The sequence below is a fragment of the Nicotiana tabacum genome, chromosome 24 (genome assembly GCF_000715075.1).
Source record: "Nicotiana tabacum cultivar K326 chromosome 24, ASM71507v2, whole genome shotgun sequence".
Classification (NCBI taxonomy): domain Eukaryota; kingdom Viridiplantae; phylum Streptophyta; class Magnoliopsida; order Solanales; family Solanaceae; genus Nicotiana; species Nicotiana tabacum.
Window position 1 is genome coordinate 9,074,169 of NC_134103.1, and position 23,310 is coordinate 9,097,478.

The following is a 23,310-nucleotide window of genomic DNA, read 5'->3' on the forward strand; positions in this document are numbered from 1 at the left end:
TTAATTGTGGTTGGGTACTCGCTTTAATAGTTAGAATATGAACTTTTGAGCCTATATTGACTATTTTATATAACATTTGACTTTCTTCGAGTCATTTTGGCACTAAATTGAGGGTTTGAGCACAAATCTTGGATCGGAAGTAGGCTTGGGACAAGGTAAGTCTCTTTTCTAACATTGTAAGAGAGAATTAACCCCATAGGTGAACTTAATTCATATGTGCTTCTATTTGTGGGGGGCTACATACACGCGAGGTGACGAGAGCCCATACGTAGCTACTACTCATTCTTATGTCCGGGTAGTTTTAGGTTTCACAATGTTTTGTTGACACCGTTATTTGATTATGCTTATTAATTGTCTTGAATAGAGTTGAGGTTGAGGATATCAAGATTTAAGAGTTTCTAGTTAAATTTCTTATCTTGGAAAGAATTGAGGGATATTATGATAACTTGAAAAAAATCTATGTTCAACCGTGTCGCAAGTATATTCCGCGAGCGGGGTAAATTTTCACTACTCTCATGGTAGCGGGTGGTTTGCCTCGGCAGGTTAATAGATGCATCTATGGTTCATATCGTTAGACCATCGGCAGTGCACACAGTTTATGTTTATATATATTTGGATCAGGTCGTACGTCCTCGGCATAATCCGTGCATGATAATACTGAAGCCCTTTTATTTTTTATATCGTTTCATTGACTTGAGAGGTTAAATAGTTAAATTGAGGGAAAAGATTTGGTTTTTACTACGGTAAAAGTATTGTTTAATTATTCTTGCTCCGAGTTCTATTGTCATCTATATATATCATGTTTAATTAGAATTTCACAGTATATTAAATTGTTGGCCCATAGTAAGTGTCGAAGTCGACCCCTCGTCACTACTTCTTCGAGGTTAGACTAGATACTTACTGGGTACATGTTATTTATGTACTCATGCTACACTTCTGCACTGAATGTGCTGGATTTGAGGCAGGTGCATCTGGATATCAGTCTAGTGCGCACACTTGATTACCACTTCGAGGCTTCACAGAGAGCTGCCTTCTAAGCCCGTTCTGCCGCAACAAAAGTCTTTGTTTTGATTGTATTTTTTATCTATTTCACTTCGGACAGTAAAGTAGTATTCTTTTGTGTATTCTACTAGATGCTCATACACTTGTGACACCAAGTCTTGGCACACACTAGTAGACTTGCGATTTTGGTTTTATTCTATGATTATGATTGCACACAGTTGGTTTCGTGTTATTTATTTTAGATCTGTTATTTCTCAAATTCTTTTTAAATTAAGGAAAGTTTAATTACTTGGAAAAGAAATTGTTAAAAAGAGGAAATCACGTGACTAGTTCACAGTTGGCTTGCTTAGCGGCAGCGTTAGGCGCCATCACAGCCTATTATGAAATTGAGTCGTGACAACATGGTATCAGAGCACTAGGTTCACGTAGGTCTCCCAAGTCATGAGCAGGCCTAATAGAGTCTTGCAGATCGGTGCAGAGACGTCCGTACTTATATTTGAGAGGCTATAGGGTGTTTGGAAACTACTCTTTATTCATCTCCTATCATGCAGTTGATGGTGTACTAAGTTTCTTTCTCTTGTTCTCTCACAGATGGTGAGAATGCGCACGGCAGACGTTCCAAACCCGGGAGGGGTTGCTCCCCCTATGGTTAGAGGCTGAGGCAGAGGTCGGGGGAGGGCACCTGCCCGAGGTAGGGGATGAGAAAGTCCCAGAGTTGACCCAGTTGTACCACCAGCGGATCCAATGGAGGATCTCATTATTGAGGAGCAGGGCGACGTGCCCTTAATAGAGCTAGCCTCGGTCAATTTTATGTCAGCACCGGCCTTTCAGGCGGTCATGGGCCGTATGCTACGGTTCATGGATTCTATGAACCAGGCTGGTTTATTTCCAGTAGACCCAGTCACATCTCAGGCGGGAGGGGGAGCACAGACCCCTACTACTCAGGCTCCAGGACATGCGGCTGCGGTATATCAGACCCCGGGTGGCACTAGCCGCAGAAGCTATTGGATAGATGGACTAGGCTACACCCCCTTGTCTTCGGAGGTGAGCGACATGAGGATCCCCCAGCACTTCACTGATCAGTGCAGGGATAGACTGCACAACATGAGGATATTAGAGTCCCACGGGGTGGATTTCACTACTTTCCAGCTGGAGGGCAGGGCCCATAGGTGGTGGCAGTCTTATCTTCTTGGCAGGCCGGTAGGTTCTCCTCCTATGACTTGGGACCAGTTTACACGCCTATTCTTGGACATGTATATTCCACCCTCTTAGAGGGAAGAGTTGCGGTGTTAGTTTTAGCAACTCCAGCAGGGTCAGATGTTAGTGGCCGACTTTGAGGTGAGATTCTCTAAGTTGTCTCGCCATGCACTTATGATACTTTCTACTTATGCTGGGAGAGTACAAAGGTTTGTTGTAGGGTTGCACTCTGGTATTCAGGCCACTATGGCCCAAGAGGTCGAGATGGGTACTTCTTATCAGCTGGTTGTGGAGATAACTTAGAGGATTGAGGGTTACCGTCAGCGAGGTAGAGAGCTGATGCAGCGAGACAAGCGGTTCCATTTTTCTGGAGAGTTTAGAGGTGCCCCAACTGGGGGCCTAGGTCAGTTTGGGAGGGTTCATCCAAGTAGTCCCACATATCCAGCACCACCACCTCCTCGAGTTGCTCCAGTGTGACCCTATTTCAGTGCCATGCCATAGAGTTCATACCGCCCACCAGCTATTCAGGGTTCTTTCGGTGGGTATTCAGGCCATCAGGGTCAGACTTCAGGGCAATAGTCCACTACTCTGAGGGGTTGTTATGAGTGTGGAGATCCTGGTCACATGAAGAGATTTTTTCCCAAACTCCAGGGACCCATGATTTCAGCACCAGTAGCCGCACCAGCAGTCCAGTCACCCAGAGGCGGAGGGCAGGTGGGTAGGGGTCGTCCTAGAGGTGGAGACCAGGCAGGTGGAGGCCATCCAGGTGGAACTCAAGCTAGGTTATATGCTTTCCCGGCCAGACCAGATGCAGTGGCCTTAGATGCCGTGATCACATGTATTATTTCTGTCTGTGGTAGGGATGCTTCGGTAATATTTGATCCTGGGTCCACCTATTCATATGTGTTATCTCTATTTTCTCGTTTCCTGGATATTCCTTATGAGTCCTTAGGCACTCCTATTTATATGTCCACTCATGTGGGCAATTCTGTTGTTGTGAATCAGATCTATCGGTCCTGTGTGGTCACATTCTGTGGATACGAGACTAGAGTGGATCTTCTGTTGCTTAATATGGCCGACTTTGAGGTCATCCTGGGCATGGACTGGCTATCCCCATATCACGCCATCCTTGATTGCCATGCCAAGATTGCTACATTGGCGATGCTAGAGTTGCCTAGATTAGAGTGGAAGGGTTCGTATGTCAGTATATCTAGTCGGGTTATCTCTTTTCTGAAGGCTAGACATATGGTCAAGAAGGCTTGTTTGGCTTATCTAGCTTATGTTCGGGATACTACCGCAGAGACCTCGGCGATTGATTCGGTACCAGTAGTCCGAGAGTTCTCCGATGTGTTTCCTACTAACCTTATAGGCATGCCACCAGATCGTGATATTGATTTCTGCATTGATTTGGCTCCAAGTACCCATCTTATATCTATTCCACCGTACCGTATGGCTCCAAAGGATTTGAAGGAATAGCTTGAGGACTTTCTATCAAAGGGGTTTGTCAAACCAAATGTATCACCTTGGGGTGAACCAATGTTATTTGTGAAGAAGAAAGATGGCACTATGCGGATGTGCATCGATTACCGCCAGTTGAACAAAGTTACCATTAAGAATAAGTACCCGTTGCCGCATATTGATGATATTTTTGACCAGTTGCAAGGTGCTAGGGTGTTCTTTAAGATCGACTTGAGATCAGGGTACCATCAGTTGAAGATTCGGGACTCGGATGTTCCAAAGACCGCTTTCCGTACTAGATATGGCCATTATGAGTTTCTAGTGATGTGCTTCGGCTTGACTAGCGCCCCATTGACGTTTATGGATTTGATGAATCAGGTGTTCAGGACATATATTGATTCGTTTGTCATTGTTTTCATTGATGACATTTTGATCTACTCACGTAGCATGGAGGAGCACGGGCAACATTTGAGAGTGGTGCTTCAGACCTTACGGGAACAGAAGCTATATGCTAAGTTCTCCAAATGTGAGTATTGGCTAGATTCTGTAGCATTCTTGGGGCATGTTATATCAAGCAAGGGTATTAAGGTGGATCCCAAGAAGATTAAGGCAATTCAGAAGCTTCTTGGGGTTAGTAGGTTATTATCGCCGATTTGTGGAGGGCTTCTCATCTATTGCAACACCTTTGACTAGATTGACCCAGAAGGGTGCTCCGTTCCATTGGTCCGATGATTGTGAGGCTAGCTTCAAGAAACTCAAGACAGTTTTGACTACAACACCAGTTCTAGTGTTACCTTCCGGCTCGGGGATGTATACTGTGTATTGTGACGCTTCACACGTTGGTTTGGGTTGTGTATTGATGTTTGAGGGGCGAATTATTGCATGTGCTTCACATCAGCTGAAACCCCATGAGAAGAATTATCTTGTGCACGATTTGGAGTTGGCCACGATTTTTCATGCTCTTAAGATTTGGAGGCATTATCTTTATGGGGTGTCCTATGAGGTTCACACTGATCATTGCAGCTTGCAGCATTTGTTCAAACAAAGGGATCTCAATTTGAGGCAGCACAGATGGCTTGAGTTACTGAAGGATTATGACATCACAATTCTTTATCATTCGGGCAAGGCGAATGTAGTCGCGGATGCCTTGAGCAGAAAGGCAGAGAGTATGGGTAGCTTCGCCTTCATTTCAGCAGAGAAGCAGCCACTAGCTTTGGACATTCAGTCCTTAGCTAACAGACTTGGGAGGTTGGATATTTAAGAGCCCAGCCGAGTTCTTGCATGCATCGTTGTCTAGTATTCACTATTGGAGCAGATCAAGGCCCGACAGCTTGATGATCCACACTTGTTGGTCCTTAGCGAGACGGTACTACAGGGTGGTGCCAAAGAGGTTACTATCAGCAAGGTTGGTGTTCTGCGACTCCAGGGTTGTCTATGGGTTCCTAACGTAGATGGCTTGAGGGAGAGGATTTTAGAGGAGGCACACAATTCTCGATATTCCATTCACCCAGGTGCTACGAAGATGTATCGCGACCTGAGGCAACATTATTGGTGGCGGCGGATGAAGAAAGACATCGTTGAGTATGTAGCTAAGTGCCTAAATTACCAGTAGGTTAAGTATGAGCACCAGAGGCTAGGTGGCCTACTCCAGCAGATGACTATACCTTAGTGGAAGTGGGATCGATTCTTACCTTTGGCCGAGTTTGCTTACAACAACAGTTGTCAGTCCAGCATCGAGATGGCTCCATTTGAGGCTTTATATGGTCGACGATGTCGTTCTCCCATTGGGTGGTTTGAGCCTGGCAGGGCTAAGTTATATGGTACTGATTTGGTAAAGGATTCCTTGGAAAAGATAAAGTTGATTCAGGAGCGACTTCGCACAGCACAATCCAGACAGAAGAGTTACATGGATCAGAAGGCACATCATTTATCATTTATGATGGGCGAGAAGGTTCTCTTGAAAGTCTCGCCGATGAAGGGGATTATAAGATTCGGGAAGAAGGGCAAGTTGAGCCCAAGTTTTATAGGCCCATTTGAGGTGTTATGACGAGTTGGGGAAGTTGCTTATGAGCTTGCCTTACCTCCCAGTCTATCGGGAGTTCATCCGGTTTTCCACGTGTCTATGCTCTGGAGGTATCATGCTGACTTGTGACATGTGTTGGACTTCAGCATGATTCAGTTAGATGAGAGCCTGGGTTATGAGGAGGAGCCAGTTGCCATTATTGATAGGCAGGTTCGCTAGTTGAGGTCCAAGAGGATTTTCGCAGTAAAGGTTCAGTGGAAGGGCCAACCAGTCGAGGAGGCAACTTGGGAGTCCTAGGAGGACATGCGGAGCAGATATCCACACTTATTCAGCACTTCAGGTATGATTCTAGACCCATTTGAGGACGAACGTTTGTTTAAGAGGTGGAGAATATAACGACCCGGCCGATCGTTTTGCTTTCAAGAACCCCGTTCCCCTAAATAAGACTTTTCGTATGTACTTTTATGGTTTTATGACTTGCGGGGATGGTTAGTTCGAGATTTGGAAGGGTTCAGATTAAAATCAGAACATTTGATTCCTTAAGGTTGGCTTAAAAGGCTAAGTTTGACTTCGGTCACCATTTTTAGTAAACGACCTCAGAATCAGAATTTGATGGTTCCAATAGGTTCGTATGATAGTTTCGGACTTGGGCGTATGCTCGGGTCGGGTTTTGGATGACCCGGGAGCGTTTCAGAGCCTAATAGTGGAAGTTGGCATTTTGGATGAATTTCATAAGTTTGGGTTGAAGTCCATTTGGGATTCCGAGTCTGGGAATAGATCCGTATGGTGATTCTGGACTTAGGGGAGCGTTCAGAAGTGGATTTGGAGGTCCGTAGGTCGTTCCAGGGTCATTTGGCGAAAAATGGAAATTTGAAGTTTTTGGAAAGTTTGACCGAGGGTGGACTTTTCGATATCGGGTTCGGATTCTGGTTCCGAAAATTGGAGTAGGTACGTAGTGTCATTTAAGACTTGCACGCAAAATGTGGCATCATTTCGAGTTGATTTGATAGGAATCGGATACGCGGGAGTATTTTTTGAAGTTTTTGAGTTCATGAGTTAATCCATGCGTTTTGGCATCCGATTCGTGGGATTTGATGTTATTTCAGTGTTTCGATCGCTCGAGCGAGTTTGTATGATGTTGTTAGACTTGTGTGTGTGTTTGGTGTGGAGCCTCGAGGGCTCGGGTGAGTTTCGTACGTTCGGGAGGATGAGAAAAAGTTTAGTTTTTCTGGCGTTTCTTGGCAGCATTTGCGATCTCAACAATGTCCGCATTTGCGACTCCTTGGGTCGCATTTGCGATCTCAACAATGTACGCATTTGCGACTCCTTAGTCGCATTTGCGACCTTGGTAGTAGAAGCCCAGGTTCGCATTTGCGATGGATTTGTCGCATTTGCGAACCAGGTGTCGCAAATGCGACATCCGAGACCTAGGGCAACTTTATTAAAGGTGGGACTTAAGCCATTTAGCTCATTTTCTTTATCTCTTGGGCGATGTTTGGAGTTCTTGGAAGGGGATTTCACCTAGCACTTTGAGGTAAATACTTTCTACACAACATGAGTTAAATACATAGATTGTGGGTAGATTAACATGTAAAAATTGGTGAAATTAAGGGTTTAGATAAAAAAAAATATAGGTTTTGACAAAAATTGAATTTAACCACGAAATTAGTTATGGAATTTAATGAAAATCATATAATTGAGTTCATGAGGTTATGGGTAACAATCGTCATCAAAATATTTTTGAAATCCGGGCACGTGGACCTTGGGATGAATTTTGGGAATTCTTCAATTGGGGTCGGGTACTCGCTCTAATAGTTAGAATATGAACTTTTGATCCTATATTGACTATTTTGTATAACAATTGACTAGTTTCGAGTAATTTTGGCACTAAATTGGGGGTTTGAGCACAAATGTTGGATCGGAAGTAGGCATGGGACAAGGTAAGTCTCTTTTCTAACCTTGTTAGAGGGAATTAACCCCATAGGTGAACTTAATTCATATGTGCTTCTATTTGTGGGGTGTCTACGTACGCGCAAGGTGATGAGAACCCGTTCGTAGCTACTTCTCATGCTTATGTCCGGGTAGTTTTAGGTTTCACCATATTTTGTTGACATCGTTATTTGATTATGCTTATTAATTGTCTTGAATAGAGTTGAGGTTGAGGATATCAAGATTTTAAGAGTTTCTAGTTGAATTTCTTATCCTCGAAAGAATTGAGGGATATTATGATAACTTGAAAAAAAGTATGTTCAACCACGTCGCAAGTATATTTCGCGAGCGGGGTAAATTTTTACTACTCTCATGGGAGCGGGTCGTTCGCCTCGGTAGGTTAATAGATGCATCTATAGTTCTTGTCGTTCGACCCTCGGCAGTGCACACAATTTATGTTTATATATATTTGGGTCAGGTCATACGTCCTCGGCATAATTCGTGTGTAATAATACTGAAGCCCTCTTATATTTGATATTGTTTTATTGACTTGAGAGGTTAAATAGTTAAATTGAGGGAAAAGATTTGGTTTTTGTTACGGTAAAAGTATTGTTTATTCTTGCTCTGAGTTCTATTGTCATCTATATATATATCATGTTTAATTAGAATTTCACAGTATATTATATTGTTGGCCCATAGTAAGTGTCGAAGTCGACCCCTCGTCACTACTTCTTCGAGGTTAGATTAGATACTTACTGGGTACATGTTATTTATGTACTCATGCTACATTTCTGCGCTGAATGTGCAGGATCTGAGGCAGGTGTATCTGGATATCAGTCTGGTGCTCACACTTGATTACCACTTCGAGGCTTCACAGAGAGCTGCCTTCTTAGCCCGTTCTGCAGCAGCAAGAGTCTTTCTTTTGATTGTATTTTTTGTCTATTTCACTTCGGATAGTAGACTAGTATTCTTTTATATCTTCTACTAAATGCTCATACACTTGTGACACCAGGTCTTGGCACACACTAGTAGACTTGCAGTTTTGGTTTTATTCTATGATTATGATTGCACACTGTTGCTTTCTTGTTATTTATTTTAGATCTGTTATTTCTAAAAAAAATTTAAATTAAGGAAAGATTAATTACTTGGAAAAGAATTTGTTAAAAAGAGGAAATCACGTGACTAGTTCACAATTGGCTTGCCTAGCGGCGACATTAGGCGCCATCATGGCCTATTATGAAATTGGATCGTGACAGGGGAGGTATCAAAAAGTCCCTCATGACGAAGATCTGAGTGCGCAAGTTATTGGGCTACGCCCAGGGGCTGCATTTCCAGAAGCAAATGTTCGTGAGGTTTGGCATCAATGTAGGGTTTTGGAGCCACAAACTCAGGTGCGGGATTTATCATCTAGTGAAGTAGAGTCTAACTACATTGCATGGTATGGAAAGAGAGCCCAGGTATTTCAAGAGCCAGAACAGCCCGCTAAAAGACCCCATGTCCAACAATTCACTGACGGGGAACAAGAACAATGGGTCTGGTTAGCCAAAAAGAAGGAATACCGGACCACCATTAGCAAGTTAGAACATCATGTCAGAACCATCAAATTTGAAAGTGGGTTACAAGCCGCTGAAGACGAGGGAGAAAAGAAAATGTTGTCCCGAGAAAATAAAGCCCTTCGAGAAATGAAAATAGCCGCCGAGACGTCGGTAAGAAGTGAGAGAGATGAAAAAATCATAAACAACTTGAGGCGAAAAGTGCATGACTATGCGGCCAACCTGCAAAGGTCGAGAAATGTTTGGCAAAAGCTCGTGCGAGGGTGGAGAAAGATGCAGAAGAGAATACAAAGTCATCCCTCCAGTTAAAGCAAAGATATGGTAGAGAAGTCACAATTTTAAAGAAAGAGCTGGTCACCCTCGAAAACGAAATGGGTCAGCATGTAAAGGACTTTAAGACAGAAAGAGAACATTTTATGCACTGATTAATCAATTGGAAGAGAGTGTGTTGAAATTGCAAGACCAAAACAACGGGGCTATGCAAATAGTCGATGTTTAGGAACAACAGATCGGGCGATTGCTCCAGGAGAAAGGCGTTATCAAGCACAGAATCAAAGAAATAGCCGACTACACGGCAATGAAATGTCATGAATGTGAAAATATGACTCGAGCTATGTTCTTTGCTTCAGTATTGTATTTCGCTCACCACGTCATGGCCGATCTAGAGTTCCTTCAGGAAGAGCTTGCACGCAGTCCCACGACGAGGCCGGCTGATGTCCCGCGGGCCCCCAGAATAACATTTGAGGCCCATTTGTGTTCTTGATTGTTCAGTCTTTGACTCTGTATTTTACTTTTTCCTCGCGTCAAGTCTGTTTGTCTTTTCGTCCATTTCGAGTATGTTGTTATTTTATTTCAAGTCTGTATGTTTTTCTTTTTCAGTTATCAGTGTCTTCGGGTCTTTGTAATGAAAAAACCAAAAAGATTTTGTTAATGAAATATTTGAAAAACCCTAAAAAAATTTCTTTACTTTCATTTTGCATTTATTTCCCTGAACTACGTAATGGTCTCATTCATGCGGTATCATGATACGTAGGCAATACCCATAGGATTCGATCATAGTCATAATTAATCTAAGTGAAAATAAAAAGAAAAGAGAAAAATGAGAGGCAATAAGTGAAAGAAAAAGAAGAAAAGTGTGATAATGACAAATAAGAAAACCAGGAATGACAAAACAAACGATAAAGAAAGAGTGGAAATGAAAGAAAGGAATTACAGAGTGAAAAAGAGATAGTGAAAGCCGGTATGAAACACGCAGCCATTGTAAAATAATTGTAGAAGCGTTTAACTATTCAGATGCATTGCATCCCCAATGTGCGATTCCCTATCTGTTAAATGTCTCAAAATTGACAAGGGTGTTATGTGTGCAAATTTAGCCAGGTCTTGTTCAGGTGGTTTGTTTTATCGGTAATCTGGCTTCTCACCCTATTTTACAAGATCCAAAAGAAAAGGTTCCAATGGCTTCAGAATGCAATCTCTGCATTATTAACACTGAGGATAGCCCTGAGCTGGCTATTTAACAACTCGAGTCGGCAACTGTCGAAGAGATACTGCAATCAGCTGAGAGGGGATGGTGGGAAAGAAGAGTTGTTGTTGGCCTACTTCGTAGAAATCTTGACAGGGATCACCTCAGAATGGTACATGGATCAAGATCTACCACTGGCACATATGGAATGATTTGGCCTGAGATTTTATCAGACAATTCCAGTACAACGTGGACATCACTGCAGATAGAAACTCCCTGTCTAATTTGAAGAAGAAAACCGCGGAAAGTTTTCGCGAGTATTCTTTCAAATGGCACCAGCAGGCCTCCAGAGTAAAACTGCCCATGGACGAAACAAAAATGGTTACAGTCTTCCAGCACGCCTAGGAGGCTGATTACTTCTAGAATATGGTGTCCGCTATGGGCAAGCCATTTGCTGAGGCCATAAAGATTGGGGAGATGGTAGAGAACTGTCAGAAAACTGGTCGGATATTGAGTCAAGATACCTCCCAAGCTATCCAGAACGGTTTAGGGGGTTTAACTAATCGCAAAAAGAGGGATGAAGTAGCCATGATGGCTTTAGGTTCAAGAGGGCCCCGCCGATCACTTGACCACTCTTGTATGCCACGAGGAACCCCACAACACTATTACCCACATCAAGATACAGCTTATGCTGTGGTACGACCCCACTATGCGGTGATGAATGCCCAACCTTACACACGGCCTCAGCAACATTAAAATCCACCTCCCAGAAATAACCATCCCTACCAAGCTCTGTATAATCCTCACCCACCACAAAATGCACACCAACATAATCCACGCCCTCGTGAGCCTCCTAGGAAAAACAATTTCACCCATGTTGGTGAATCTTACTCCAGTCTTCTTCCGAAATTAATTCAACTGGGTATATTGCAACCTGTGCCTCCCAATCAGTAAAATCCCGAGTCTCCATCATATAGGGATGGTACCAGGTTTGCATACTATTCAGGAAGGGAAGGCCATGACACAAAAGATATTTGGGCCCTCAAAAGGGTGATTGAAAATCTTATCGAAGAAAAATGAATTGTGCTAAGGGATGAAGAGATCCCTGATGTGACCAACAATCCATTATTGGCTCACAATAATGAGCCAGCTATTGGTATGATTTGTGATGACAAAGAGTTTAATCGAGCATTGAAGAACATTGTTGCCATCGCCAATTTAGAGGCAAGACCTAAAACGACGGTGAATCCGGCCAAAGCCGAAAAGAAAGTTGCTCCGGTTCCTCAAGCTGTTGAAATAAAGACTGGGCCAATACCTTCCAAGAACATGGTTCTCTATGTTCTTAAGGCCCCGATAAAAGAACAACTTATCCTCAACACTCCCAAGAAATTCGATGAAAGGAAGGCGACATTGTGTGTGCCAATATTATATGTACCAAAGGGGACCTAATTGGCATGGGGGACGGTAATTTCACCAAGGCTAATTGAGCTCGTGGTTATCATCCTCGCACCATAGAGTTCTATAAAAGATCCCACCACAGTCCACTGGAACTACAACATAACCGTGGTTACATACAAAGGGAAATAGGTTATGGGAGAAGTGAACGAGATGAATCAGTATGGGAAGTACCGCACCCCAGAAGAGCTAAAGAAGTCCAAACTGAACAAGAATAAACAGATGCCATCCAAGAAGCCTATAAGCAATGAGGAAGTAGAAGAGTTCTTCAGAAAGATGAAAACTTCAGAATATTCAATAGTTGACCAACTCCGGAAGGCTCCTTCCCAGGTCTTACTCTTATCTCTGCTGCTGAGTTCGGATGAACACCAGAAAGTGCTCCTCAAAACACTAAAAAAAGCATACGTCCCGGTTGATACTTCTGTTGAACAATTGGAAAGAATGGCCAAAAGATTCTTTAAAGTCAATAGGATTTCCTTCAGTAGCGATGATTTTCCCCCAGAGGGAGCCGTCCACAACAAAGCCCTCCACTTGACTATCAAATGTGAGGGCTATTATATGAAAAGAGTGATTTTATTTGGTGGGTACGGGGTCGATATTTGCCCTCTCTCAATACTCTAGAGAATGGATATTGGAACAGAAAGAATCCGGGCTAATAACATCTGTGTACGAGCTTTTGATGGGGTCAAGATAGACACAATAGGGGAAATTGATCTGATTCTGACTATTGGCCCCGTGGATTTTGAGGTGACCTTCTAGGTGTTGGACATGGAAACCTCATACAATTTCCTCCCGGGCAGACCATGGATTCATGTTGCTGGAGCTGTTCCCTCCATACTTCACCAAATGGTCGAGTTTGAATTTGAAAATCAAGACGTTGTTGTCCACGGAGAAGATGAGCAATCCATCTATTGGGACCCTTCAGTCCCGTGTCTTGAAGCTAGGGAAGACAGTGAGCATATTGTGTATCAAGCTTTCGAAATTGTGGTCGCCGACCAATTTGAAGAAGGGGCCCCATTACCTCATCCTTGCTTGTCTAATGCTTCATTCATGGTCTCCACCCAAATGATTAGACATGGGTACAAGCCTGGAAAGGGGCTCGGGGTGTCTCTGTAGGGCATCACTCAGCATGTTACCCCAATTGCCAATGAGAAGTGTTACAGTGTGGGTTTTCGAGCTACAGAGGCCGGCAGAACATGGGCGAATAAGCACAAAGAAAATGGGTGGGTCTTGTCCCATCCCATTCCATATCTCGCCCAATCATTTGTCAAACCAAAGTGTGTGGAAGAAGAAGAGGAGGCTTTCACGGCTGAAGAAGTCGATGATATTTGCGAAGCCTTGAAACAAATGATATATGAGTCCCACATGGTCCAACTATGGGAAGGCACGAGCAATGCCGAGGTGCAATATATGGGGACGGATTTCATGCTCCAAAACTGGGAGGCTACCCCATTTCCCGTCAGGCGGGAGTCCCGGTAGTTCAGTCTTGCCATCTCTTCTACATTACGAGTTATTTCAGGGTGTAACTCGAGTGTTTTACTGTATTGTCTTTTTAGTCTAATGTAAACCCTCATATCTTCAATCAATGAAATGGAATCAATATTTCATTGTCCATAGATGTCTCTTTTCTTTTGTTCTGATTTTGTTATTTTTTCTTATCTTTTTCTTTTCAGTTCTAATAATGCGGACTTAAATAACATGACATGCTTGCGGACTTCATGCCCAGATCCTAAAATGATGTCTAACTTTGAAATAATGAATCAAGAGCCAGAATATGATGAAGATGAGGCTTTTAGGGAAATAAATCGAGAATTGGAACAATTTGAGAATAAGCCTCAGCCAAACTTAAATAAAACTGAGCTGGTTAATTTGGGCAGTTTAGAAGAGATCCAAGAAACCATTATAAGCATTCATGTTGATGAAAGAATCAGGGACGCCTTGATCCAACTTTTGTTTGAATTCAAAGACTTGTTCGCATGGTCTTATGATGATATGCCAGGAATGAGCGTTGATTTAGTGGTGCATAAATTGCCTACCTATCCCGGTTATCCACTTGTCCAACAGAAGCAAAGAAAGTTCAAAACCGACATTAGTGATAAGATCAAGGAAGAAGTCACGAAACAACTGAAAGCTGGTGTGATCCGAGTGGTCCGATACACCACGTGGCTGGCTAATGTGGTCCAAGTGCCGAAGAAAGATGGAAAAACCTGAGTGCATGTTGATTATCGGGATTTGAACAAGGTGAGTCCCAAGGACAACTTTCCACTGCCAAATATCCACATTTTTGTTGATAAATATGCTAAACATGAGATACAGTCTTTCATGGATTGTTATGTTGGGTATCACCAGGTTATGATGGATGAAGAAGATGACAAAAAGACTGCTTTCACCACACCTTGGGGCACTTACTGTTATAGTGTCATGCCATTTGGTTTGAAAAACACCGGGGAAACTTACATGAGAGCTATGACTGCCATCTTCCATGACATGATGTACCAAGATATTGAGGTATATATGGATGATGTGATCATTAAATCCATAACACAATAAGACCATGTGCGAGATCTGAGGAAGTTCTTTGAGCGGCTGCGCAGGTATGACTTGAAATTGAGCCTGCTAGGAAGGATAAATTACATCAGCAGATTCATCGCTCAGCTTACCACCACTTGTGAGACCATATTCAAACTGTTAAAGAAAGATGCGGCAATTAAATGGACAAATGAGTGTCAAGAAGCTTTTGATGAAATCAAAGAATATATGTGAAATCCACTAGTGTTGGTTCCACCCGAGCCAGGAAGACCTTTGTTCTTGTACCTGACAGTCCTGGAAATTTCTTTTGGTTGTGTCTTGGGGAAAAACGATGTGACCGGAAAAGGAGAGCAAGCCATATACTATCTGAGCAAGAAGTTCACCAGTTATGAAGCCAAATACACTTTGTTGGAAAGAACTTGTTGCGCCCTAACTTGGGTCGCCCAGAAGCTCAGACATTATCTGTTGGCTTACACAACATATCTCATAACCAGGATGGATCCTTTGATGTATATATTCCAGAAGCCAATGCCCACTGGAAGGTTAGCAAATGGCAGATCCTGCTCACCGAGTTTGAAATTGTCTATGTCAACCACACGATAATGAAAGCCCAAGCCTTGGCGAATCATCTAGCTAAGAACCCGTTCGATGATGAATACCAACCATTAAGCACTTATTTTACAGACGAGGAAGTGAACTCAATTGAATTAATTCCAGAGAACACCAATGCGTGGAAAATGTTCTTTGATGGGGCTGTAAACGCAAAGGGCGTCAGGATCGTAGCAATTTTGATTTCGCCCACAGGTCAACACTATCCGGCCACAACCCAGCTCTGGTTCTTCTGTACAAACAACACCGCCGAGTATGAAGCCTGCATCATGGGCATGAATATGCAGATGATCTGGATGCAGAGGAATTATTAATTATGGGAAATTCTGATTTAATCATTCGGCAAGCCCAAGGTGAATGGGAAACTCGAGACATCAAACTCATCCCGTACATGCAACACGTGGAAGATCTCAACAAATAGTTAAAGTTCATCGAGTTCATGTATATCCCTCGATTCAACAACAACAACAACAACAACCCAGTGAAATCCAACTAGTAAGGTCTGGGGAGGGTAATGTGTACGCAGACCTTACCCCTACACCGAAGAGGTAGAGAGGCTATTTTCGAAAGACCCTCGGCTCAAGAGGACAAAAAAACAAAATAAGACAATATCAGTATCACCATAGAAATCATAGAAAAAATAGAAACAACATGAAATCCAGAAGAAAGATGCAAAGCAAAAACAAAAATGATAGCTAGTAAATAGGTCCGACACTGAAACGCAAAATAGTAAGACACGACATTGCCACTAGCTAGCTTAGACAAAAACCCTACCAGACTAATCTCACAACAGTATGAAATAAGACAAGACTCAACTACCTCCTAACCTACAACCCTAATACTCGACCTCCATATCTTCCTATCAAGTGCCATGTCCTCGAAAATCTGAAGTGTCGCCATGTCCTGCCTAATCACCTCTCCCCAATACTTCTTTGTTTGGCCTCTACCTTTTCTCGTGCCCTCTACAACCAGCCGCTCACACCTCCTTACCAGGGTATCTGGGCTCCTCCTCTGTACATGCTCGAACCATCTGAGCCTCGCTTCCCGTATCTTTTCATCAATGGGAGCCATGCACACCTTCTCCCGAATATCAACATTCCTAATCTTATCTATCCTAGTTTTCCCGCACATCCACCTCAACATCCTCATTTTTGCTACTCTCATTTTATGGATATGTGAGTTCTTAACAGTCAAACACTCAGCCCCGTACATCATGGCCGGTCTAACCACCGCTTTATAGAACTTACCTTCGATTCCACAATGAGTTAGTTGAAAATCTTTTGAGGAGCTAGAAATCCAGATTCGAGAAATGCATGGTTATTGTAACACAGTTAAAATGGAGCTAGATGTTCAGCTGTCGTATAATGATAACAAAAGGTTTTTGAAAACAAAAGAATACTCCAAGCAGGCTAGTGGAGACCAAAAGAGAACTATCAGACAAGCAGTTTCCTTTTGAGTGGAGAGGTCCTATACAAAATAACTCCAGATCTGAATCTTTTGAGGTGTGTAGATTCTTGAGAGGTTGAAAAGATCATAAACGAAGTGCATTCGGGAGTATGTAGGCCTCACAAGAACGGGTATGTCGTTGCAAATAAAATCCTCCGGAAGGTTATTACTGGATGACCATGGAAAAAGATTGTTTCGGTTTCATCTGGAAATTCTATCAGTGCCAGATACACGGCGACCTGATTCATGCACCGCCTTCAGAGTTACATCCTATGTCAGCACCTTGGTCATTCGTTGCCTGGGGCATGGATGTTATTGGGCCAATCGAGCCTAAAGCTTCAAATGGGAATGGATTCATATTGGTTGCCATTGGTTATTTCACAAAGTGGGTCGAAGCAGTCACTTTCAAAGCCGTCACCAAGAAAGCAGTGGTGGACTTCATGCATTCCAACATTATTTGTCATTTTGGTATTCCTAAAACTATCATTACATACAATGCTGCAAATCTGATTAGGCATTTGATCAGGGAGGTATGCGAACAATTTAAAATTATGCATCATAATTCTACCCCTTATTGGCCCTAAGCTAATGACGTTATTGAAACCCATTGAGCCGGTTCTCTTTTTTTGATTACCCTCTTTGGAGCCTGGAAGTTATTATGAAAACAAATAAGAAATAAAAAAGAAAAGAAAAGAAATAAAAGAAAATCAAAAACAAAGTTCATTGAACTACGTTCGACTGATTCCGAAAGGATACGTAGGCAGCCTCACTCTGTGGTTCAATCATACCTAAATAAAAATTCAAATTCCCCCAAAAGTTAAAACTGGGGCAGATGTTACAATGATTCAGCGATGGTTTCGCCTGAAAGGTTCCAAAGTTGTAATTTAATCCAAATCCTTTTCAAGTCCTTCCGATCAATCAACGAGAATGTTCAAGAATTGGAGGATACAGTCACTTGGATTGATGCAACCAAAATGAGAAATAAAATGAGAGAGTCTTATTGGTGAAAACATTCACGGTCACCATAGGGCGGTGACGAGCAGAGAAAATGAAAATGAGAGTCTTGTTAGTAAAAACCTGCAAAGGGCACTATGAGGCGATGGTGAGAAGAGAAATGAGAGAGGCCAGCTGGTGAAAACCCGCGAAGGGGCACTACTGATCGAAAAGGGTATCTTCACAGCCATTGTCATCGACACAGTCTTGGGCAAGGTTTCTCGGTTTTGAGGTAAAAGTTGTGATGAATTGCTGAGAGTCATACGGTTTACACAGATCAGGCATCCAGTTCAAAAGGCATGTCATGTTCATTGAAGTCCGCATGTACTCTAGATAAGTCCTTCTTTACTTTCCCCAAAATGGATACCTCTTGTCTAAATTCATTGTCTATTCCATTTTTTGTTTTTCTTTGAATCCCTTTCTGTCTAACTTTGTTCCAAAACTAAGGCAAAGAAGAGATGGAAAGACTGATTTACAGGGCTTTTATTTGATACAAGCTAATATTCAAGAGGCACCTAGCATCGGTAGGGGCATTAAATCAACCCCGATTGGCCATGGTAGTTGATTTTTTGAAATGAAAAACTCTTGAAAAGAGAAAATCCAATTGAAAGTTCTTACAAGGGCAAAATAAAGTTGATAAGACTAAGTCCCACGCGACCAATGATATGTAGGCAACCTCCGAAGAAAGGTTCGGTCAAACATTTTCAAAATGCTTCCCATGGAGTATCAAGAGGGTAAATATTGCTCATAATTGCTCACTTTATCTTTGCCCGAAATATTTTTATATTTTCGGGCAGTTGTGAGCACGTAATTTTTTCCCTACAAAAATACTCCTACAAAATCCACAAAAAAATAAATTTTCTAATTTTTTTTAATTATTTATAGAATTTCTAGGAATTTCTTTTTTATATTTGTTTGCATTTAGTGACATATTTATGCATATTTAATATCTCAAAATCATAGAAAACACCATAAAATTTTTCAAATCATCATTCCATATCATTTTAGGTTTTAATTGCATTTGTTTAAGAACTAATTATTTATTAATTATAAAATTAATACATGAAAACCACAACAAAAAAGACATTAGTAACTTTACATGCATTAATAGTTAATTAAATTAGTTAATTATTAGAAAAATAGGTAAGTAGGTTTAATTTTGCAAAATAGATTTGAGTTAGGATTTAATTTAGGATTTTAATTAACTTATCTAGATTTTAAAATCAAAGTAAAAAAGAAGTAGATTTGTTTGGGTCTTTTAAAACGCATATGGGCCAGTTCATGTTGAGGCCCAAACCCCACAAAAAATATGCTCCAAGCCCAGTCTCCCTTAAAGCCAATACAACTCAATTCCCCTACCCAGTCCAGGCCCCCCCATAACCCCAAACTCCGTTTTACCCCTCGCAAATCTCAGCCGTTCATCAAGCTTGATCCAACAGCCCGGAACTTAACCATACCCTCCCATATAACTGTCCCAAAAGCCCCCCCAAACCTTAGAGACTTCCATTATTCTCTCATTTCCCTCATCTATCCCAAATCCCCTCAGAACTGTAGACGTCCCAAAAATCGCCACCGGCGGCCTCCACTCCAAATAACCCCAAAAGCTTCACCAAACAATCCCCACTCCTTTCTCACCCCGTATCTCTTTGTTGTTTCCCTCAAAACCCTACAGAATCTCTCAATTTGTAGATCTAAGGAATCATAAAACCTAAATCCACCTCCTTTCTGATTCTTCTTCAAATTTTAGTTCGTTTAGGTTCAATACCAAACCCAGTCGTCTTGTCTCTTTATGAACTACCATTTCATGGTAGTTTCAGTTCAAAAGGCTTTTTAAAAAATCAAATGGCCCTCCTCACAATTCATTCCCTTGGATGGCCTGTGCTCAAAGTTGTTATATGTAGCAATAGATGTGCTTTCGAGTATTGAGCCAGTGCTCGTATGACAACATTGAACACTGATCGAATTTCTTTGCTGGAGTTTTGTCAGTCACCAGTCCTCTCTTGGCCAGCACTTGTACGGCATCGATTGGTAACTTTTTCACTTTCTCTTTTATTTGTTTCCTTGTTAATTTCAAAGAATTCATGTTTTGCATTCTCTTTTCACTTAGTTCAATTTAGTTAGACGTTTTGCATATTACCTGTTTAATTGTGTGTTTTGCATGATTAGTTTAATAGTTTGACTGCATTAGTTATTCGCATGTTTGAATTAGGATTTATTTGTTAAATTGTTTAGGTTTTGCATATGGTTGCTCTGTTTTGTTTAACCCTAGATTGTTCGAGTTCTTAATGATAGTTTGTTTGTAATTAACAAAAGCTTAAAATGGGTTGAAAGAGATAGAAAATTAGAAAATCTTTTGTTAAGCTGATGAGAAAGTGTTAGAAGGTATTAGAAGGGATTAAAGTACAATTAGGTAAAACTTGGGGTTTGAAAAGAGGTAAAATCGAAAGTAAAAAGGGCTGAAAAGAAGGGAAATAACAGCAAAAATAGGAAAGAATCATTTTAATTGGACAACTGTCCATTTCTATTAAAGGATGTCAATTCCTTGATTTTTAGAAGGCTGGCAGACTACTCTTACACCCTCTCTCATTCTCTCATAGAGGACACTTTGATTCTATATAAAGACCACACATTCCCTCACATAGAGGGAATTCTCGACAGAAACTACACATACACTCCCTCTGCTTGACTGAGTTTCTCCAAAAGAAAATACTCTGAAATGTTCAAATTTAAATACAGAAAAACCCGGGGGGGGGGGGGGGGGAGATTCAAGGTTTTTTAATTTCTAATTTTGTTGCTGCGTATTCTGGGTTTCATAGTTGTATGAGATAAAAAGAAACTCGTTGTTTTTGCTGTTGTATTCAATTGGCTGGTCTGAGCTGTAGCTTTTGAAGTTTCAGATTTCTCTTTATTTTCTTTGTTGCTATTTCAGTGTTAAAAGGTGCGTTTATCCACCCTGTTAGCTTTACTCGAACTATAAATGGAGTTGGTTTATTTATGCTATACTCTTGCAATATTTTAGTAGTTTTCAGAATGTCTAAAGTCTTAAATTTGTTTTAGTTTTTCATCTTTGTTAATCTGTGCAATTGTTGGAGTGTTAAGAATATGTAAATGGTCTGTTGAATATCAATAGGTGGTGTAGCCTTTATTTAAATGTCATTCTATCTTTTCATATTCCTCTCTTTCTTCTTGGAATGTGTGGGAGTTTCATTATGTACACCTAATCATGAAGTGATGCAGGAGTCTGATTTTGAGCTCTAGCATGTCGTTCAGCGGTTTGAGACCTTGAGTAGTTTCACTTTAGGTATTATGAATTGCACGTATGGTCGAAATTGAATTTCAGGAAGTTCGAAGTTAATTTGGGAAGAAAATTCAAATTTCGGAAGCTTTAAGTTGGAAGAATTGACTAAGGTTTGATTTTTAAGTAAACGCCCTCAGAATCAGGATTGGAAGGTTCCAACAAGTTTGTATGATGATTTTGGACTTGGGCGTATATCCGGATCGGGTTTTGGATGACCCGGGAGCGTTTCGGCGCGTATTGTGGAAGGTAGGCGTTTTGGAAGAATTTCATAAATTTGGGTTGAAGTGCATTTCAATGTTACTGATGTCCATTTGGCATTCCGAGTCTTGGAATAGCTCCGTACGGTGATTCTGGTATAGGGAGCGCGTCCGGATGTGGATTTGGAGGTCCGTACGTCATTTGGCGAAAGTTAGAAATTTGAAGGTTTTTGAGAAGATTGACCGGGAGTGGACTTTTTGATATAAGGGTCGGATTCTGGTTCTGGAAGTTGGAGTAGGTCCATAATATAGAATGTGACTTGTGTGAACAATTTGAGGTCAATCGGACATGATTTGATAGGTTTCGGCATCGAATATAGAAGTTTAAAGTTCTAAAGTTGATTAAGCTTGAATTGGGGTGTGATTAATGGTTTTGTCATGATTTGAGGCCTCAAATAGGTCTGTGTTATGTTATGAGACTGGTTCGTGTTATTAGATGGGGTCCCGAGGGCCTCGGGTGTATTTCGGGGGGGGGGGGAGGGGTTTCGTACCGAATTGGAATGATTTGTTGCTGCTGATTGCTGCTATCTGGTTTCCTTCTTCGCGAACGCAAAGGGATTCATGCGGTAGTGAAGGAGACTTTTGGGGGCTGCTGGATTTGCCCATCGTAAACACGATGTGAGAGATGCGAATGCGGAGCTGAGGTTGTGGAAGCCTACGCGAACGCGGGTAGGCACACGCAAACGTGAAGAGGAACTGAGTTGGGGGCCTACCAGGCATTAAGCCTTCGCGAACGCGGCTTGAGGCCACCGAACGCAAAGGGTAGGGAGTCACCAGGTTCACGAACACGGCCATTGGGTCGTGAACGCGTAGAGGAAAATGTGGAGGCAATGTGTTTAGCCTTCGTGATCGCGAAGGCATTCCCGTGATCGTGAAGAAGGGCGGGCCTAGGCAGATTGGTTTTAATGCGAGGTTTGGCTCATCCCATCTCATTTTTCACTTGGGTGGGAGATTTTTGGAGCTTTTGAAGAGGAGCCTTTCAGCATCTATGTCAGGTAAGTGGTTCCCACCTATTGCAAGTTAAATACTTGAATTATATATAGATTTTAACATGGAAATTCATGAAAAATTGTAGACAATTTGAGATTTTGGTAGAAAATCTAGAAATTGGCATTTTTGAATTTTGACCACGAATTTGGGCATGAAATTGAGAATAAATCATATATTTGAGTACGTAATGTTATGGGTAATGTTTATGTTCAAATATTTTTAGAATCCGGGCACGTGTGCCCGAGGGTTGCTTTATCGGCTTTTCGAGCGGAGTTGGGAATTTGTCTAAATTGATTTGTTATAAGTATTAGAGTATACTTTTATTGGTTTACACATTGTTTGATTAGTTTTAGAGTGACGGGCATAGGTTTGAGGTGTTAGAGGGCTTTGGAGCCGGTTATGGAATTTCGGAGCGAGATAAGTCTCCTGTCTAACTCTGTGGGGGTGAAATTACCCCTAGGTGTTGTATATTGAAAAAATGTATGTTTTATTGAAAGGTTTTTGTTAAAGAAATTACAACTCACACGTTTATTCGTGAGTGTTGTCATGGACCCGTCAAAGCTCCTTATTCTAATGGGATTGGGCCGATCGCCTCGGCAGGATTATGTACTTCTTATTCTAATGGGATTGGGTCATTCGCCTCGATAGGATTTATGTACCACACTCTCATGGGAGCGGGCTGTTCACCTTGGTAGTTTAATAGATGCATCTATGGTTTGTGTCGTTCGACCCTCGGCAGTGCACAGTTTATTATTTATGTTGGATCGGGCCGTACGCCTCGGCATTTCTATAAAAATATCCTCATGGAATCGTGTGTAATATTTGGCAAGAAGCCAGAGTATCTGTGAGTCTTTCCCTGATTCGAATTATAACAACCTATTTGGTGAGGTCCATTATATATATATATAATATGCTCCGGTTGAGGAGGAATTGCTAATTAAGAGCTTATATATATATATGTGCTCTGGTTGAGGAGGAATTGCTAATTAAGAGCTTGAGTTTATTGTAAGGAGGATAATTGTATCATATATTTACAGTTGTTTATTTTATTTATTTACTTTGCCTCATATTTGTTCACCTCCTTACTGTACTTGATATTATTGGACCAC